This window comes from Hippocampus comes, unplaced genomic scaffold (genome assembly GCF_001891065.2).
Source record: "Hippocampus comes isolate QL1 unplaced genomic scaffold, H_comes_QL1_v1.1 scaffold326, whole genome shotgun sequence".
NCBI lineage: Eukaryota > Metazoa > Chordata > Actinopteri > Syngnathiformes > Syngnathidae > Hippocampus > Hippocampus comes.
Window position 1 is genome coordinate 268,128 of NW_017805930.1, and position 20,323 is coordinate 288,450.

The 20,323-nt window shown below is 41.8% G+C and overlaps 1 protein-coding gene and 1 long non-coding RNA gene across 3 annotated transcripts in view; one reads left to right on the forward strand and one right to left on the reverse strand.

Annotated features, from left to right (window-relative positions):
• LOC109527812 (uncharacterized) overlaps window positions 1-20,323 on the reverse strand; it is a 49,921-nt gene that overhangs the window by 17,108 nt on the left and 12,490 nt on the right. The window lies entirely within an intron of this gene.
• Window positions 1-20,323, forward strand: part of pitpnc1a (phosphatidylinositol transfer protein cytoplasmic 1a) — a 42,906-nt gene that overhangs the window by 6,462 nt on the left and 16,121 nt on the right. The window lies entirely within an intron of this gene.

Consider the following 20,323-nt stretch of genomic DNA (forward strand, 5'->3'; position numbering starts at 1 on the left):
TTTTATTTAATCTTTCCGAAATCTATCTGACAAACAACTACTTGTTGTGAAGTGAGTTGAGTCGCTGCCACCATCCAGCGCTTGTAACAAGTCAAGGCAAAGAAATTTGTCCGGACAACAGCTTGTATCTCAAAACTCGTTCGTCAGGTCACTTGTATGTCAAGGCACTTAAGTATACACCTACCATGGTTCAATTCATGTTCAGAAGGGATTTGGTGGTGGGCAAAACGCTTGTAATATCTGTTAAGGCTAAAGAAAAATGTTGACATTTGGTGACGATTAAAATGACAGGTACAAACGCACTTGAGAAATTTGAAGTATACACCCCTGATTTGCTTTAGTGGGCCATCTGAAATGATGTGTCGGGCCAGATTTGGCCCCTAAACCTTGAGTTTGACACATTTGCCTCTTGTGTTCATTTGGAGATTGTGAGGCAGCTGACACCAGGGGGAGCTACTATCCTCTTTAGCTCCTCTGTCTTGGCTTTGGGCTACGTACGATGAGAGGAGGGTTGTGCTCAACATCAGCAGTGTAAGAATTGTTGGGTTCAATTGAAGCTTTCAGCTGCATCGAATCATTTGGACTGACTGCATCGTGGTGACATGACGTCTGCTCACCCAAGTTACTAATGTGATGCGTGAGTGAAGCAATAGTGATGAAACGTGCAGGTTTTGCACTAAAGCCTCGTCATCAAAATCCACACAAATGAACACGGGTTCCCGTACGATGGTTCATGAGATTTGTTTCTATATTGAGGTGATGCTCGCTCTAGAAAACAGAAATGAATCCATTCTGTCGAGTATAAACAGGGTTTTTATTCACATTTTTAACATTCTTGAGTTCCTCCCCACAGTTCAGCGCAGTTGCTTGATACCAAGATACTACCAAGATAGTGCCAAAACAATACTTTTATATAAAATACAGCTTCGGCCTGACGATATAAAAATGCCTTTGTAGTGATTCCGTAGTATGGAATGAGAGAACGACTGCTTTTGGAATCATTCATTCCCTACTCCCTAACAATCACCATGATAATGAGGATGATGGTGACGGTGATAATGACGACGAATTTCACTGTTGCCTGAAAGTGAAATCCCTGCTTTGTCTAAGAGGGTCCGACGTTAACAGTGGCCCGATAGCCTGGCACCAGCAAAGTTCACCGATGCCTGCCTGACGAGGCCACCGATATGAATTCTGTAAATGAATACGATGACATCAACACATTCTTGCTTTTTAAAAGTCTAATCTTCGATATTTTGAGGTTGATTCGCTTAAATTTACAATGCACATTCGATCACTCAATGACGCAATGTGCACGACGCACTCACATGTGTTCTGGCCATTTCACTATTTCATCCACAGGTAGGGCCTACAAATATAATTTTGAATTTCTTTAAGTGTCGTTTTGAATGCAGGTAGGCGCCACTTCCGGCAGGGCCATAAACCACCACTTGACTCATCAAGCCACAACCCAAAAAATGCTTCATGGCAGACTGTGTCTGCCAGTGTTTTATTGCGCGCGGGGCCGGCCTAAAGGTTTTAACGGTTTATGGCTCGAGGTAACCTTCCACCTTATGGAATCATTGCGTCTATAAACAAGCGTGTTGCCATAGTGGCTCATGAAGTCGTTAGCTTGAAATCGCATCGTTGCTGTGCTCTCTGCAAGGCCCATTTACTTTGTTTTATTGTCTTTACATTGGCTGCAGTTTGAAATTGAATTCGTCCATACTTTGGCCCCTCTCCCTGAAGTCTATTGATCCTCATCTTGCTTAATGGTGACGTTTTAAAGCCTTAAGTGGTTTCTCCGACTTCTGTTTGTAATTAACGGCGGGCTACTTTTTCACATCGCAACTTTAAGCCTTCTAAGTTTCACTCAAGCCAAAGTGGGAGACACAGCAGTTCTCAGAGCAGCTGAAGGCAACCACAATTAAAGTTGATATTTTTGCTGACAGTTTTTTTACCAAAAAAAAAAAACATGCACGTGCTATCTTGAAATGGTTTCTTGAATTGATAATTTTGGATAGGTTAGCTCATTTTCTTCGGGTACCTGCTTCTTCCCACATGACAAAAACACATATTTTAGCATACTTGAAGGCACAAAATTTTTCAGTGTGAGTGGTTGTTTGATTGGCTGGCAATGGGGTGAGCACTACTGTAAAGAGTCAGTCATTGCCCTTCCTGCTAAATTTGGTATCAATGGGATGAACTGCCAAGAAGTTTTTATCGTTGAATGGAGGCTAAAATGCCGCTTCAAATGAAACTGGCTGACTTCCTGTATCTTTCCAGGCATGGCTTCTTGAGACTTTTTTTTTGTGGGTCATCATATAACACATCTGCCAAATTTCATGTTGCCAAATGAAACTTGGGCTTCGGGGGCTGAATTTTCAACAATTCAAGAGATGAGTTTGGTGTTTTATGGTGAGTCACAACCACCCACATGCAATGTTGAAAACAGTTTTGAATTGTCAATCCATCTAGTACATAACATTTTGAGAATGTCTGTGAAGGACCGTAAAAAAAATAAATAAATCAGATTTGACCCTAAAATGTCCACTTCAAACCAAAATGGCAGATACCCATCTTTTCTTGTACTAGCATTAACATTGTGTTGAACGAACAAGATAGTTTTGTAGAAGCAGGTAACAAGAAAACAAGGTACAACTCACGTGTTCCATGTGTTTGGTACGTAAACATTTTCAAATTTGTTTTAAGATACAACTAATTGATTAAACACTTTATTATTCATTCTTGCCATAATTGATGAAGGAAATGCAGCCAATCCCTTGCTATAAGTATTTCCTGGGGTAAATGTTTTTTTTTTAAATGGCTGATTGAAGGTAAATGGTTTCAAAACAAAAACAGTCCATCCGTTTTCCGTGGGGCACATGCTGAGTCATCACAAATCAGAGGCTTGCTGAAGCCCCCCCCCCACCCCCCGCCCCCTTCTCCTAAATGCGAAGTGGTGCGCTTTGTAAAAGCAGCTGAATGCGCCTCTGTCACTATCAGCCTTCAAACAGCCCTTCGCCTTAATACGCTTTTTAAATGGAAGCACTGCGGGCAATCGGGAGAATGTCAACAGCCACAAAACAAATTAGGGTCATTCTTATACTTTGTATTGTGGTCGTGACGATTATGTTCGGACTCATGTTGTACAACAGCTTGTCGTCTTAAGGTCAGGTTTTGTTTTATGTGTCGCGTGCATGCGTGTGCCACAGATGCTGCGTTATCTTGTTGAATTTGTTTTACTCTGATTAACCAATGAGAGAACAAGAAAAATCGAGGGACAGAACTCTGGCCGGCCCAATGAGGAGAAATTTGAAATGTAATTTTTTTGGGGGGGGGGGGGGGGTGGAAATGTAGTGGAAAAGTTCAATGGGCCAACGGTAGTGATTGTGAAGGCCATGGGCAGATTACATTGACATAGCAACACGGACGATTGGATGAAAAAAAAAATACAAACAGTGCAACTATGACGAATGCCACTAAATCAAGAGAATATGTTGCGGATAAATTTGTAGAATTTTCTCTTTGGATTGTAAATGTACAGTGGATCTAAAAAGTCAACACACCCCCTGTTCAAATGCCATTTTATTCCATCCATTTTCCGATCCGCTTATCCTCACAAGGGTTGCCATTTTACTGTCAAAAAAATAAATAGATAAACCATTTCAAAACTTTTTCAACCACTAACGTGACCAATAACCTGCACCGCTCAACTGAAGAAAAAAAATGGAAGCAATGTGGTTGCACAAATGTGCACACCTACTTATAATCATTCACATCACATTTTCAGGGGCAGGTTAAATGGGAGTCCTCTGAATAAGCCGAAATCAAGTTCAGCTGTTCCAACAGGCATTCCCTGGCACTGACTGCAAATTTTGAACTGTGCTTTTTGGAATTACCGTACATTGTATCTACTCTTTCTTGTTGTGGTCGTGATGATAGGAATTATTTTGCAATGTTGTATTACAGCAGGTGACATCATCTTGTCCTGTAAGGTCAGTTTTGTTTTTATTTATCCTGTGTTTGTGTGTGTGTGTGTGTGTCCATATGTAGATGCTTATTGTCTGGGCCGCGACCCAAAAGGTTGCGTTACTCTCTCCCACTGTGTTTGGCTCAGCAGCCTGACTAATGAGAGTTCTTATTGTTCGCACAGGAGGTCACGAAGCTCGTGGCCTGGCGCGCGCGCACACACACACACACACACACACACACACACACACACACACACACACACGCACACACACACACACACACACACACACACATGCACGCACGCCCGCACGCATGCAGAGCAGATGGATACAGTGTTGATAGGCCAGATGTCACAGGATAAGGCATTTGGGAGGCGACAGGTGCACGTCAATAAGGTGGTGGATGACTTGAGGGTGATTCAAGTCAGCAGAATTTGCTTGTGTTTTCGCACAAGAGCATTTTTTTTCTTAATGCCGTGCAGCTTCCTCTGTAATTAAACAGAGGCTAGTCAAAGAGCCTTTTGAGATGGTTGAGAGCTTTGATTTGATTTCCACCACTGGCATAATCATCTCCCTTCCCGGGTGAATAGACGAGTAAATGAGCTGCGAGGTAAGAGCGAAAGCAGATCGCTTTCAATACAATCTTGATTTAAGAGTGTAAAAAAAAAAAATAATAATAATAAAATTGCAGTTTAGTCGACAAATCGACCCATACAGCCCTTAGTGATACAGTCAACATCATTCACACAATCATTTTGGGGACATGCAGCGATCATAAAAAAAAGTCTTATATATTCAAAGTAAAAAAAAAAATGAAACCGGGATAGATCATTTGAACGTTTTCTCATATCTTCTTATTCGTTATAATTATATAATAACCTGACCACTTGAGAAAGAATTTGCTTTCTATCTATTGCAGAGTGATTTATTTGTATTGACTCTCTTCCCATCAAACTGTTCATATGACGTTACACCAATAAGCTTTTTTTTTCACTTTAAAAACTCCTCATCTTGTAGAATTGCCCGTTTTTTTGCCAATTGTTCTCTCTGTGTTGTAAAGTTAAACACTAAAGGATAACATATTGTAAAACAGTCAAATGCTCAAATTCATATCTGTAATGTTCTAAGCATAAAGGGACCAAAAAGAAATTGGCCGATGAATCGGTTAATCAGAATTAATTAAGTAAACGGACCCGCAGCATCAGAGCCCGCCAGTGGTTGCTGCCAACAGCAAGCGAGCAGTTTCTCCACATTACATTATTTGGAGCGCATCCATGTTTCATGGCCTTTGATCAAAATTCTTGTTTTGCTTCCTAGCGCTTGCGCGGTCTGGCTGCTCAATCACAACACTTTTCATTTGTCCTCTCACACCAAGAAACAGCTATTTCAGCGCTCGTGCTTTTTCGCTCTCTAATCATTTATTCAATGCCCCTTTCATCCCCTGAATTGGTGGACATCCTTCCTTTTCGGAGAAACAAGTAATTAATGCAGTACAATTTGTCTCTCGGCTGCGGAATGATTCATTTTAATGGTGTTTTTGTGTTATCTGATGCTCCTTTTTTTTTTTTTTTTGCGAGCTGGGAAGCTCTCACAACCACGGCGTGATTACATATGCACCGTTGATACGTGCAATCACGCCTGTAGTTTCTGATGCTCCGTTTTGATGAATTTCAAATCCTTTTCGAAACGCCCTCAACCGTTGTATGTTTTCCTGGGTCGGACCTTGCAAGTGAGCGATGGCAAACTATAAAGAAATTATTTAAGATGCCTCGATGAATTACTAGTATGCCAGGGTGGTAGCAAACAGAGAAGAGTGACAAAAACAGCGCTGCCTTGAGATAAGAATTTGTTTGCTGACAACGCTCATATTTCAAATCACCTTTGTCCACTAACATGAATGCAAATGCCATTAATCCGTTCCAGCCTCCCCCCCCAAAAAATGATAAACAAACTTTAAGGCTACGATATGTGGTGTTTGTTCTCTTTGTTTGAATGTAAACTTCCACTTGGAGCTGCAATAAACATCTTTTAGCTCAATTGTTTACCATCTTCCAAACTGTTCCTTGTGACCTTCACCGCCACCATACAGTGCTCAAATCTCATGTTTTTGCTCACAAGTCAAAGCAAAAAAATCAATAAGTGTGCCGTACCTGTAGATTGAAAAGCATGTCAGGGCACCACTATACCTACACTTGTTCTTAGCTATAGAGTGTGAGTACCGATCTGTGTGCGGCGCAGGCATGTCAGCGCTACAATATCACGTGAATGTCAGACACAAAGGTTCAAATCGTGTTCTATTAATACCCGAGAGCTGACGACTAAATTTAAAGCCGGCACATTTGGTCAGGTGACTGAATAGAAAGTGGCCGCGTCATCGTGACGCATGCGAAGCATTTTAACAAGTGCACTTGAACAGCCACTCGAGCCCACAACCCGACAAACAAAAAACAACAAACAAAAAAAACAAAAAGATGGGTATAAGGAGGTGAAAAATAAATGAATAAATTTGGGTTGTTGGGCCAAGTGATCAAAATCGGTAATGTCTATAACTCAGAGTAAAAAAAAAAAAAAATCTTTTGACTTTTGCGCTCAAGTACATTCAGTATGTACTTTTTTTTTGTATTTAAACTGAAGCGATGGGATCAAATCAGCACTTCGACTCTTACCGGCCGTTTTTTTTTTCTTTTTTTTTTTACACAAGTATCTAAGCAGTTCCACTGACGGACAAAGTGTAAGTACTTTTGCCTGAAGAACACACGCACATTGCATCTGGAGAAGGCGTGGCGCTGGTTCACCAATAAGTCACGGACGCTCATTTTGGTGCAGACCATCCATTTCAAATTCATCAATTCCCTCTTGTAGATGACCCCCGAGAATTCCCTGCAGTTTATTTGGAAGAATGGGCTTAATAAACGCAAGTCAAGTAGCGACAGCCGGTACATTTGTCTCTCCTGAATTAAAAAATGAATCAATAACGCTGCAGGGTGCTAATCACAAATAAAAGAGACCGTCCTTGAGTTTTGAGGAACCTAAAGTTGCTGCTGATGTTTCGTTTCAATGAACATTGTAGTCATATGGCGCTTGCTATTGCTCTGACCCGCTCTGCCCTGGCCTTTATTACCTTCCAAATGTTCTGACATTCACAGCAGATATTAGCACCTTAGCTGTGCAGGCACGCTCACCGGGGGAGTTTTCAATTGGCCCCCCTCTTACTCACTGAATGTGTGCTCATGCAGCTGTGAAGACAACACTGCATTCATCCCTCACACACACAGACACACACACACACACACACACACACACACACACACACACACACACTTGCAAGGGCTGACACACTGCAAATAAATCCCACACGGGCCAGTCATGAATAAATCAACACTGCTGTGATGTCGGAAATCTCAGGATTCATTTGAAATCTGCCATCTGTTGCGGTTTTGTTTTTTGTTTTTTTGTTTTTTTTTTTTTTTGTTAACACCACCACGGGACATATTTCCCTTGAGAAGGGTTTCTGTAACATTTGCGATCGATTCCTGAGATCTTAAAATGTTTATTATCACTTATCTTGTTCTGGCTTCGCTTCTTTTGGGTCTGAGCAGTGTGAAAGCTAGCACTAAGGATGAGGTTGCTTGGGAGGGTGTGTGCTACAGCATGGAATAATGATCTGCCAAAGCTAAAGCTCACCTCCATCATCCCATCAGACATGTTGAGGACGCCGAGAGACGTTTGCCTGTCAGATAAAACGCCTGAGGAAACACAACCAGTTTAAGGGAATCGTACATTGCTTTTGGGGTGCAGGGGGGAAGGATGGGCATCGACAGTAAAGGGGAAGAGAGAGACAATTGGAGGACACTACACGCGACACATTTGTCTGCTCATCCTCCCCTGAGTCGTTTAGAGTTTGAAAAACACTTCACACACCGAAATAAAGGGAACATAACACGCACTGACAAAAGTGGTTGCTGAATTGGCTCAATTATATATCATCAAGTGGTTGCACAAGATAATATCCGGGGTCCAGATGATGAGGCGGGGTACACCCACAACTGTTTGCCAACCAATCACCATTTAGAATAACCGAATACAATTTCATGAAACAAATATTACAATGTGGGCGGCCCGGTGGGCCAGTGGTTAGCACGTCGACCTCACAATGCAGAGGTACTGGGTTCAATTCCAGCTCCGGCCTCCTTGTGTGGAGTTTGCATGTTCTCCATGGGCCTATGTGGGTTTTCTCTGGGTACTCCGGTTTCCTTCCACATGCCCAAAACATGCAGGGCAGGCTGATTGAACACTCAATTGTCCCTAGGTGTGAGTATGAGTACGGATGGTTGTTCGTCTCTGTGTGCGATTGGCTGGCAACCGGTTCGGGGTGTCCCCCACCTACTGCCCGAAGACAGCTGGGATAGGCTCCAGCAACCCCCGCGACCCTTGTGAGGATAAGCGGATCAGAAAATGAATGAATGAATGAAATATTACAATGTACCCAAAATGTCTCCAAAGACTGATTAGTTTAAAAAGAGTCTGCCGAAACGGAAGGGCAGGTATCGGGGGCTGAAGCCTCGAAAGACGGTGGAGGAGACACAGGTGGCTTAACATGGCACAGTAACGTCAGCGACAGGAAGTCAAACAGACAAAACTGGACAGGAAACTCTTAATAATGTACCGTCACCTCAAGCTGCACTTTGTCTTAACACGCCGCCTAAACGGGATGCGATAGCAGGCACTGAGAATAGAAGCGAGGCAACCAGACGTATGGGACAGGTGGTGGCAGGGATGCGTCGTGGGGGGGGGGGGGGGGGGCAGTGTCACAGCGTGCGTCGATCGCAATGTATCAGGACGCATCGGGCGCTCTGATACAATCCCTTCGCACAAGTGAGCACACTCATAAATGTGTTGTGAAGTGCCGTTCATCACCACTCATCTCTTTGGATCTGCCATTGAAGGTTTATTTTTGTTCCCGGGCGCCCGCAGTTGTGCTAATCGGCCCTTATGCCGCAGACGTGAATACAAATCAACAACAGTGTAAGTAAGGTGTGTGGTTTGTTTGTTTTTCATTAAGATGATAGACAGCGTTGCTGTGGATTTGGTAACCATCTCTTAACACATCACAATTAAGGAAAGTATCAATATGATACAAAAACGCAATATGACAGCACATATCTGTAGCAAGTCACAATCCCTATACAGTATTGTATAACGTGACAAAAAGATTTTTTCTTTAAACATCATACTTGGAAGTCCAACCATCTACTGCCACGACGACAATATTCATCAATACGTTCTTCAACCAGCATACGTGGAAAGGGCTCTCACCCGGCTTGTCGGTGAACTTCCGATTTGTAAACCACTGTAGTGAGGACAAATGCCAAGACAATGGCAGAGTTGGATGACTTGAAGATCAGCACAGTGTTTGAGTCGTACAGCAAATAAATTGTTTTATCTAAAGCCATTTCTGGGGTGTCACAAAAGTAAAAAAATATAAGGCTCCGTTGATGTTCTTATCGTTTTCTCCTCTTTTTGGTCAGTAACTGCTTGGTTTTGGTGAAACCGACTCGTTTTCCACTGCTGATTATCAAGGAATGGAAAAAGCTGGAAACCACGTTCTTTGGGGTTGTTTTTAAAAAAAGTTTTATAGGTTAAATTCAGTGCTTTTGTCACGGACACAATATTCCGTGGGTCTGGAAAGCTCAGTCAGAATGCTCCAAGATGACTTGTAACATTAAAAAGCAAATGTCAAGTGAATGGTTTCATGCGCTAAACACTAACAATGGTCTTGCAATTTAAAATACGAATTACAAACAAGTACACAAAGGTGCTTGGGTTTTTTTTTTTTTTAAATGCAAACCATCATTGCATTCGCGAGTGGAAGAAGCAATTTAATTGTAGACAACCACCACTAATGAGACACTCAAATTTGAATGTGTGCCAATGTGCAAGTGGGAGTTGGTAAATTACTTTTTCATTAGAAAGAAATGAACTTTTTCTTTGTCAGAAATAGTGCTGAATTAAATTTTCTCCTGGACTTTAGGAATATTTGACTTGGATGTAACCATTTCTGACCCTTTTATTACATCTTGTTGATGCTTTGGGATTTGAATCAGTTGCAGACCAAACATGTATACCGAAGATGAAAATGACACTTCCTTTCAAAATCAAAGCGCTAGATTTGACGTGTTAAGTCAATGCGCGACATGCTCCTGTGAAAGGTTGACATTGCAATTGTAATGAAGTCCTTTCACAACAGCACCTAATCACATGCAAAAGTGCATCTTTGCCAAATGACGTGCCACCAGAAAAAAGACTATTTTAATCGCGTAAATAGAATATAGAATTTTCCAGGGCCCTTGACGCTCTGCTTGTTGCAGTATCAATGATTATAACGAATGGTAGTGACACCAGAAGGGTGAAGTGTGAAAGTACAGTATGGTGCCATGTCGACTGCAGTGTCCCTGGTTGCTATAGCAACAACCCACAACTGATGTAGAGATCTCCTTGAAGATGAAGTGTGCTTGTCTGCGCGTGTGTCGTGTGCACCTGTGCATACAAAATGGAAGGTCAATGAGTGTCACTTATTTGCTCCCCTGCCTTAGTCTTTTAAATGAGGATGGCCAAAAAAAAAAAAAAGCAGAAAATTTCATCTTTGATGCATACAGTACATTCCGTGTACCACTTGCTCAATTAATAATGCGTTCAACCTTGACTGCGGTAATACTGTTAACAACTTCATTCACATGATTGTAAATGTGGAGAAAAGCATTTCCTGTACGTCTGATCGAGCGATGAAAGAAAACTGAGAACAAGAATCGACTGAAACTTGCTTGCTTCAATCTTTCACTCAATTTGCTTTCGGTCTCTGTTTTGTGATACAGATTGAACTAAAGTATTGGGGACTGGCTATTGGGGGTTCGACAGACGAGTCAACTAGCGGACTAATTGACTTTATTAAAAAACTGAAATGAAGCCGTCAGCTTTAGTGATTTAAATTGTCTTCTATTTGTCAATCTGCAGCTTTTGGTAGGTGAGAGAGAATCCCCGTTGGGCCAAGTTGTGCAACGCCTACTGGCGCTTGCACTGGCCGCCCTCCAAGTTTTGTGCACGTCATACAAGACACGGGCACTAACATAATGACAACAATTTTTTTTCATGTGTCTCTGAAAGTGAAACGCACACAATTGCAGCAATCTCCTGCTTCGCCGGGTACGTCTTGTGGAAAAGGCACAGGTGGATAAGTGCCATAAAAATTTGTTGACCAGTGTAGTTGCCAGAAACTCCCATCACAGACTTGCGTTGGCATATCCGAAGCTCGCCATGATGTGAAATGTGGCTTCCAACATGTAGCAAAAAAAAAAAGTATTAAAAATAATCAACCAAGAGACGGGTCGAAAGACTCCTAAGTTGACGGCGCTTGCAAATCAAGGTGCTACTGTGCCTGTGTACGTGTGAAAGTTCTTTGCGCGGCCAGCCCCCAGACTGATCAACAAAGTGTTGTGTAATCCTCACGTGTCTACTTGTGTGCCTTCTACGAGTCCCCTCACATGCCTCCAACTAACAGAAAAGCTCTCACAAGGATGAACACTTGCCGTTGCGTCTTCTGACCCTCCCATTTTTCTGCTTTTCTCTGCTTTCCCGACTCATTCCTTGGCATCTGTCTCCATCTGAGCAGAAGACGCAAGACGAACGCCGTGTGCTCCTGATGCATAATAAATAAGATGGGGCTCCCCCCCCCCCAAGCAGGCTGAAATTCAACTTGTAGCAAAACACCCCAGAGAGCGGCACCTCGGGTAGTCGTTGGCGGGGCTTATGTAACTCGCCGAGCGTCTTGTTTATCAAGACGCTCAATGAGCCTTGCAAAGATGTAGTCACCTGCTTCGTGGCTTGCAGGCTTCCCGAAATGGAAATCAGAAATTCCACAGAGCACAAATGTGGAGGCTCACCGCTAGTTACAGTCGGTGTGAATGTAAAATCGCAACACCTCTTTGTCATTATGTGCCCCGTTTCTGAGCGTGCTCTTGGAGGATCGAAAAGAAGAAAATGCTGGGACAAAGGAAATCACAATGGATGATTGACTGATTGTGCTTGGGAGTAAGAAGTAGATAAACTTCTATTCTACCCTTTCTGCCATTAGCAAAGAAATTATCCATCCAAATAAAGGAGGCTGAAGAAGTGTCTTTTGTCACTCGAGGAGAGGGGGAGGAAGACAAATAGTCAAATCCTCTTATGTAATGGCTCCCCAATCTGCCTGTTCCCTCTGCAGCACTTTACCTTTTGCTACGCTCACAGTCCTTCTGATCTTCTCTACTTCGACGCCCTCCCATGCCGTCTTCCCCCCCATCTTTCGAGTAGGCCACCCAGTGTGCCGCGAGGCAGAAAGTTACAAAAAAAAAAAAGGGGGGGGGATAGCTGATATGAGGATCCGTAGTGAGTGATCTTGACGTTATGCAATGGGTGGTTGGTTGAGTGACCTCAGACACTGCAGCGATGCAGGATGAAAACATGACAGGAGGATGAGCCTCCACCTGCAAGGATTGGCGTACATCGGCAGTATATATACAGTGGCGCCTTGAAAGGGGGAAAAAAATGGATGGACATAGTACTGTACTTTATAAACACATAATCATGACATCATTAAATAATATTGATGAGTATACTATTCAATGAGACATCTCAACTCCTCTCAGCTCATCAGTACAGCACTGAGTTAAGTTTGGAGGATAAAGAATATATGACTGTGGGTAATGTTACTGTATATCGTCTGTCTACATGTCTTGCTGCAATGTTTGTGTTCTATGTGTTGCTTAAAGGGTTGGGGTTCAGTGTAGACGTGCAACGAATAATCGACAACTAATCAATTCATCGCTAAATATTTTTGATAATTGTTTGGAGAACTTTGTTAAATTTAACATTTTAAAATCTAATTTCAGCGTCTCAACAGTCAAATCTCCGATTTCTGTCGTCATCCTAGGAAGCAGACTGATTATTTTCCCGTTTTATCAAAATAACCCATTTGCAAACATTTGCCTTGATTTTAGAAAACAATGATCAACATTTTGGCAGATTTTCTGACACATTCCAGATCAAACCCATAACAGAATCATAATGTATTGACATTTTTTGCACTGTCACTTTGAAATAATGTCATGTTTGTAAATTTAAGAAAATGAAATTAAAACGTGTTCATTGATTATTATATAAGCGATAGTTGCAGCCCGAATTCAGTGTCTTTTTTTTTCCGCGGTGTGGGTCATTCGTCTTTTGCTCAAAATCCCAGCACAGCCTTTCTACTACGTACTGCAACACATGCTCTGTTCATACCATTTGCATACATACTCTGAGTATGAGGTGGCTACCGGTAATCGTATCCGACCTCCAACCCGTTGGCTTTTATTGTGCACATAATGACAAGCTGAGATTCACCCCCTAATCGTTATCTTCTACACAAAAACTATGCTGATCTCAAATCCAAAGTGATTTACCATCGCCATCTACTGTTGGTCATGACAGTGATTTGCTCCTCCATGCACTGTCAACAACCTACTATATGTAATCTAAAAATATTTTTAATTCCATCGCATTTTGAGCAATCATCCTCTGTTTTGTCACCATCATTGCTTTGATGGAATGTTTTTGAGCATCTTTTTTAATTCCAGCTTGATTAAAGGAAGAAACAGAGGTAATTAAAAAGGCCGTACCCCCCCTGGTGTCTACTCGTCAGAGCTTCCTGTTTCCTCCTGAATAAAACAGCATCGCATTAGTGTTGACAGCTTTATTACACTTAGATTTATTTTGTAATCGAGTGCCTGAGCGAGGCGGTAAAATTAGGAAAGAAAACAGACTGCTTGTCTCCTTGTGTACAGGCTGCCGGAGCCCTGCCATTCCCTCCCGTCATCCTCCTCTAGCGCGCACGCGGCCCAATCACAATTGGATCACACTATTCCAGGGAGCTTGGCTTTTTGCTGAATGGCGCAAATTCAGTCACCCGTGTGCTCGCTCTTGATAGCAGCAACACTTGGGCTTGAGCTGAACCAGCAAAGGACACACACTGATGTTATTTGGCTGAAGTCCTTGAGGAGAAAAGGGCTCGCTTGGGGGGAGGAGGTAGTCTCACATGGAATGAAGCTTCCTAATCAAGTCCAACTTACTATTGCTGCGCGAATAAGAACTCAAAAGATAGCAAATTTCACGAGGCTTATTTTTTTCACCGTTTTGTGGTATAAACATACAATATTTTATATACTTCCTTACCTGGTGGTAAAATAAGCATTTTCTTGACTAAAGAAATAAAACAATAAAAACTGTAAATCAATAAATAAATACAAGCAATCACTTAAAAACATCTATTCCAACAAATAAACAGTAATACAGTAATATTGGGTGATGGATGGGAGGTGACCAATCAGACCACGGTGTTCTGTCACCTGGATTTTGATCGGCTTGGCGTCATTCTTTGCATCTCGCCCTGACTATTTATTTCTGTGGCTGACAATCATCTGCTCCACACTTCAGTCCGTTTCTCAGGAATAAAGTGAAACTGAGTGGGAGGAATGTTTACTTTGCAAGTCAATTTAGCGTGGGGTCCTAAATCTTCTACTTGCGGCCATAAAATTGCAGGGTAGGGCCCACTGCGTTCCGAGTAAAAAAATTAAAATAAAATGGTCTGGAAGCCTTGCCGACAGGTATTGCGCTTTTTTGTGAACAGTTTGGCCTTCTCTATCCTCTCTGAGATCTCTTGTGTATTGATTGATTTCAAATCTTTTCTCCAAAGATTTTCTCAATGAAGCCCATAATATCTTTCTTGTCCCTCACTGGCTTGCAGTCTTGGCTTCCTGTTATAAGCCCAGCTCACCATCCAAATAGATTTCTCCCCCATCTGTCACCCCTGACCCCCAAAAAAAAAAAAAAAAACTTGGATGCTTGCTCCTGTTTACAAATTTATTTATGGCAGCGGTCCTCTGTTGGAACCTTGAATCCCTCAACCTGCCTGGAGTACAATGTCGTTTATTACAACGTGAACCTACCCGCCTCTGCGTGACGGCTGATAGCGGCCATTAGTCATGTGTTATATAGTTTTGTTTTGTTTTATTTTTATGTTTGGAGTTATTTGTATTGCTGGTTGCTTTCATTACTTTAAAAAAAATAAAATAAGCCACAACATGAGTTTGGTGTTGGTCTGCTTTCATTTGATGCTCAGGTGGGGTCGGGTCAAGCAATAATCCATTAGAAGAGTCCCTGACAAACACATTTGGGACTTTTTTAATAATCCCCTGTGAGACTGCATGTATATTTTTATGTTCTTCCGTGAAACATTTTAGAAGAGACAATCGCTTGCCACTCCATTAGATTATCCAAAGCAATCTCAATGCGTGTTTTGATAACTGGGATACATATTCAGCGCTGCGGTTAGTTTTTATCTTTTTGGAAGTGGATTTTGGGCAAAATGGTTTGATGTGTCGCGGTAGGTTGGTCTATTTGGACAAAGCGCGCCGATGTATCATTTCCCGCAAAAGCCAAAAAGACGACACATGGGGAAGGCAAGAATTGTTTTCTAATTGTGTCGTTAACGAAGGTAGTTTGTTCACTTGCGGACGGTCAAATTATAAAACCAATTTCAACATATTTTTTTAGACTTTAACTTGGCTCCTAGTCTAGTAGGGTTTTTAATTCGACATCTCTCACTCTCAACTCTGCAGTGACATTGCATGTTTTGAGGCCCTATTGTTAATCGTGCTGGTCACGGCATTCTGACTGAAATTTCAGGGTTCACAAAATGTTGTACTTTATGTAAATGCAGAAACAACCAAATGGACGATTAGACGTAAGATCATCACAAAAAGAAGTTTGTCGCTACCTTAATTCTTTTTTTTTTAGTAATCAGCAGTGGAATATAGCTTGGATGACAAAAATAGAAGGTAAATATCACCAAGGTAACAATTTTAACCTTGACGAACTTTACACATTATTTGCACACATTAGTAGCAGTGGTATTTAGTAGTGTGTGCGCGCGTGCATCGTGCCATGCATATGTGTATGAGAGTAAATGACATTTTTTGTGACACTCCGTAGAGTTGACGTGACAAGACCTTCCTGTGCGCATTCCCATTAAAAATAACAAAAAAAACGTAGTTGGCGACAATCCACGTAGACGATACCCAGAGTCAAGTTACTAGCGTGGTCACAGAATGAATTCGACTCACCTACCTGCAAAACGTACCTAAGTGGAGTAATCAAGTATTTGTACTTCCTGACACGGAAATTGGCAGAAGCTATTTATCTCTTTGGTACAGTCACCTCTCTGAGAGTACAGCAGTAATTACATTGTCTGTGGCTGAATTTGAATTACATGTTAGCACTGTGCCCACGACTGTCTTCAGTACAGTAAGTGTGTGTGCACGCTGACACTAACACACTTCTTGGCTGCAGCATAATGACCAGCACTTTGCCTCCCCTCCCTTCCTCAAGCCCCCCCACCTGCTGTTGTGAGAAAACAGAACGAAGACGACGCTTTGATCGCATAATAGTCTCTGTGTCTTTTGTCTTGACGTGTTCTTTGAGCACAATTTGGCACAGTGGAATCAGTAAGAGGCGGCAGTGGTTACGTTTGATGTTCCCGCGGCGGCTTGTGTGGCGTTTTAATTGAAAAACACAATTGTTCCGGCAGAGTGCTACATTTGACCGTAACCGTAGCTACCATCACACTGTCCAATCATTTTAATCATCACAATGTCACAGCGTTTGTTTGCGGGCCCTCATTTGCATTTTCACTTGCCGCTTCTCGGAGTTTACACCTATAGATCTCAGCGCGGCAGTCGACCATAACGGTGCACTCGGTGTTGTGACACTAAAGACTCATTGTGCGCTGAAGCGTAGGCGCCTCTCACTTTTTATAGGAGTTCGGTGCGGTGACACTCGGTTTTGGAAGCAGGATTATGTATACTGGCACACGGACGGCCCTATTTTGGTAAACTGGCTGATATGCAGTTGCATAGATTGGGGCATCTTAATTTTTGGACATTTCCGAGTCTATTTTTTTTTTTTAACGTGTTTGGGAATTTGCCAGACCGCCTTGCACCTCGCTGAGCATTCCGGTGGACTGTTCTTTTTTTTTAATTACACGCCGCGATGCACCTGACAATTTGGTTCCAGAAAGTAAACTAGAATTTGGACCATCTAAAAGCAGGTCTAAGTGAGGGCGCAGGTGGTGTAGAGCAACTTTGGTGGATTTGACCGAGGCGCAAGCGGATGGATTATGAGCTCCGCCAACGCGTATGGTGCACGTCACAGCATTTCATTCAGAAATATGACAACAGCGTGAGACAAGACTATTACTATTTTCAAAATATTTTTAAGCGCACCCTCCTGACGACGGTCGAACTATGGGGTGAGGTTCATACACAGTTGCACGATCAGTGGTCAAAGGCGGTCTCTAAATGGCAACTCCACAGCGGCCAACTTTACACCATCCAACAAGAGATCTAGGTAGTAGGTTGGGTGGGAATGTTGGTTCATCGGGTGGACAGTTGGCTACTTACGTAGATAGGCAGCAGTGGCACAGCTTTGGTGCCCAGGCCTTCAGACTCAATCCATTTTTTAATCTATCACGTGTTATGTTTGTTGTTTAAGAGTGGCTTGAGACAAGGAATGCGACAGCTGAAACCCACGTCTCGCATATGATTTATTCACATTTTCTGAGACACTGAATTTTTAAAAAAAATCGTTTTCAGATAAAATCATATATTGTACATTCAAATTCATTCACACTTAAAACGTATCAGTCTGTGTGGAAAGAATGTATGCATCACGCAAGTTTCAGTTTTTGAATAGTATGACTGAAACAAATCAACTTTTTCATGATATTCAAATTCATTACCAAGCACCTGTATAACAACAATGGTAAATACATTTTTGTCTGTCTTATGTGTCTGTCTGTGTCTTATGTGTTGTGTTGTATTATTTTGTTGTGGCTGCCTTTACAGCAGCTCCTATACTTTTTGTTCTTCTACTTTCTTCCTATCATAACTTTGGTGCTGTAAATTGGGAATTTCTCCATTGTGAGCCAAATCAAGATTTTCTTATTCTTATTATTTAAACAGTAAAACACATCAAACGGACCACAGTTGCAGATAAGTGAAATATGAGAAAGATCACAGCAAACATTTTGCCTGTGGAATTTGGCTGCAAAAAGTTTCACTCTGACCAACCAATCAAAAGTCAGAAAATTGCTGAAAATGCCAAATTTGGCCATAACATTTTTTGCCCAGAATAACAAATCAGACATAAAAATACTGATGCCAAATGTGGCTGTAACAAAATTTTCCTCAGACCAACTCATGCTGATTGATAAAGAAACAGTCCTATTTTTCAGATAGTTGAAGTGGGCCAGCAGACAGATTGGTAGTGAAGTAGGTATGAGGCGTTCATTTTATGATTGTGCCGATAGTAATACATGTCTAGCTTATATCAATCTTGTCTTGGCTGTAAATGACAAGAAATCCAAATGGAGAGACGAGCGTATTTTTCTCAAGTGTGTCAGGGCAACATCTTGACTTGTTTGCATCATATCGTGAGGCTGACTAGTGCCTCTTGCATCTTCTAAGGGAAGATGTGAGAGATGAAAACACATTGAGTCTTCTCAAAACACAGCCACTTCTTTGCCCTATTATGGAAAGAAAAACAAGTCTGCACACAGGACGGCAAATGTGCATATTTACGCGCGTTATGTCGATACAGCAAATGAAACCAAAAGGAAAAAAATGATCACAAATGTTTCTTCGTGTCTTAATACGCCGCCGCCAGCCATCATTTGAGTGGCACTCTTGAGGATTTCTGGGCCGTGATCATTTTCACCTCCCGGGGAGATTTAATGAGAGCAATGTCAATAGTCTCTCATCTTTGTTTTGTACTTTCCCCACACACAGCAAAATTCTTACCATGCCATCTGAGTGCCGAGTCCATGCTACCTGCCCATTCTGCTGCACCGACAGCAGCACTTCTCATACTTTTTACACCAACGACCACCTCAAAATATCCTTTGCTTTCCAAGTAACAACATCATGATCAACATTAAAATACTGTAGTATAGCGGGACGAAGTGCTCAAGTAAAACAAGAAAAAATAGTGGTGCCTTGAGCAGACTTGTGAGTTCAACGAGATGTGTTAATATGATGTGCGATATTATAGAATTTTATATTATAAAAAAAACTAAACTTTGGGGTGTGGGGGGCATCCTGGAATAGATAGTAACATTTTAAAATAAATCATCATTTGAACATTTACACTACTTCAATATCGGAAAATAAACAAACTGCACTTAAACGATTTCATGAAAAGTTAAATAAATAAAAAAAAGTGAATAAATGTCAATAAACGGTTCTCAAAGATAAGATATTTTGAATTTAAAAGTTAAATACATCTGAACTGTACTTAGCCAGTGTGGTACACTTACCACACTTTTGAGAATAACTGCACTCCAGTACATGATAAAGAAAAAAAAAAAGCCACCTTAACCCTTTTTTCCAATTGACAGAATGTAACAGATTTTGGGGCAAAAGTTGTTGTCTTCTTGAGCACAATTTCTCGTTGTTCGTGTTTGATTCCACATCTTTTGCTGGCAGATTAATCATTCTGGCAGCTCTTGCTACTCTGGCTATGCTAATGTGAACACGTACTTGAGTGACAACAAACACAAGCTCCTTTTTTTAATTGCGCCATCCTTGCGAGTGACTTTGTCATCCCCAGTGAAAAACGATGCCGCGCTCCAACAGCTGCTCAGTGACAAACACACCGCCTTCCAAATTCCAACTTCACTCTCCTCACCTGACAGTCAGATGGAAAATTGCGGTGGCATTGTGATATACGAACTTACGCCCCGGGGCTTCTTGGCCAGATTGATTTTCCACCACGCGATCATATTTCCACTCCATTCCTGGCTTGTTGTAGTTGTTGTGGAGTCACAAGCTAACATCCAATGCTAGACAGTAATCCCCCCCCCCCCCCCGCGGGGGGTAGCGGGAGGGGTGTATACGTTCCACACCACCATAAGTGAAATACCATATTTAAACACTCTCTAGGCATGTTCTTAAAGGTCTTTAAAGACGCTCTTAAAATAACACAAAACACATTTAAACACATTGAGAGCGAGTAAGAGCATTGTGCAAACAGTGCAACAGCTTACCGATCCTGCTCTCTGTTTACAGTAAACAAATCTATTTTTTTTCCAAATTAAAAGATGTACATCATTAAATCAACCTAAAGCTGTAGTTTCTTGTAGGCATAAAATGCAGGATTGAAGCGGATGATATTCAATTACGGTAAACAAATTTTTGGGAGGATTTTTTTTCAGTGATTCTGAA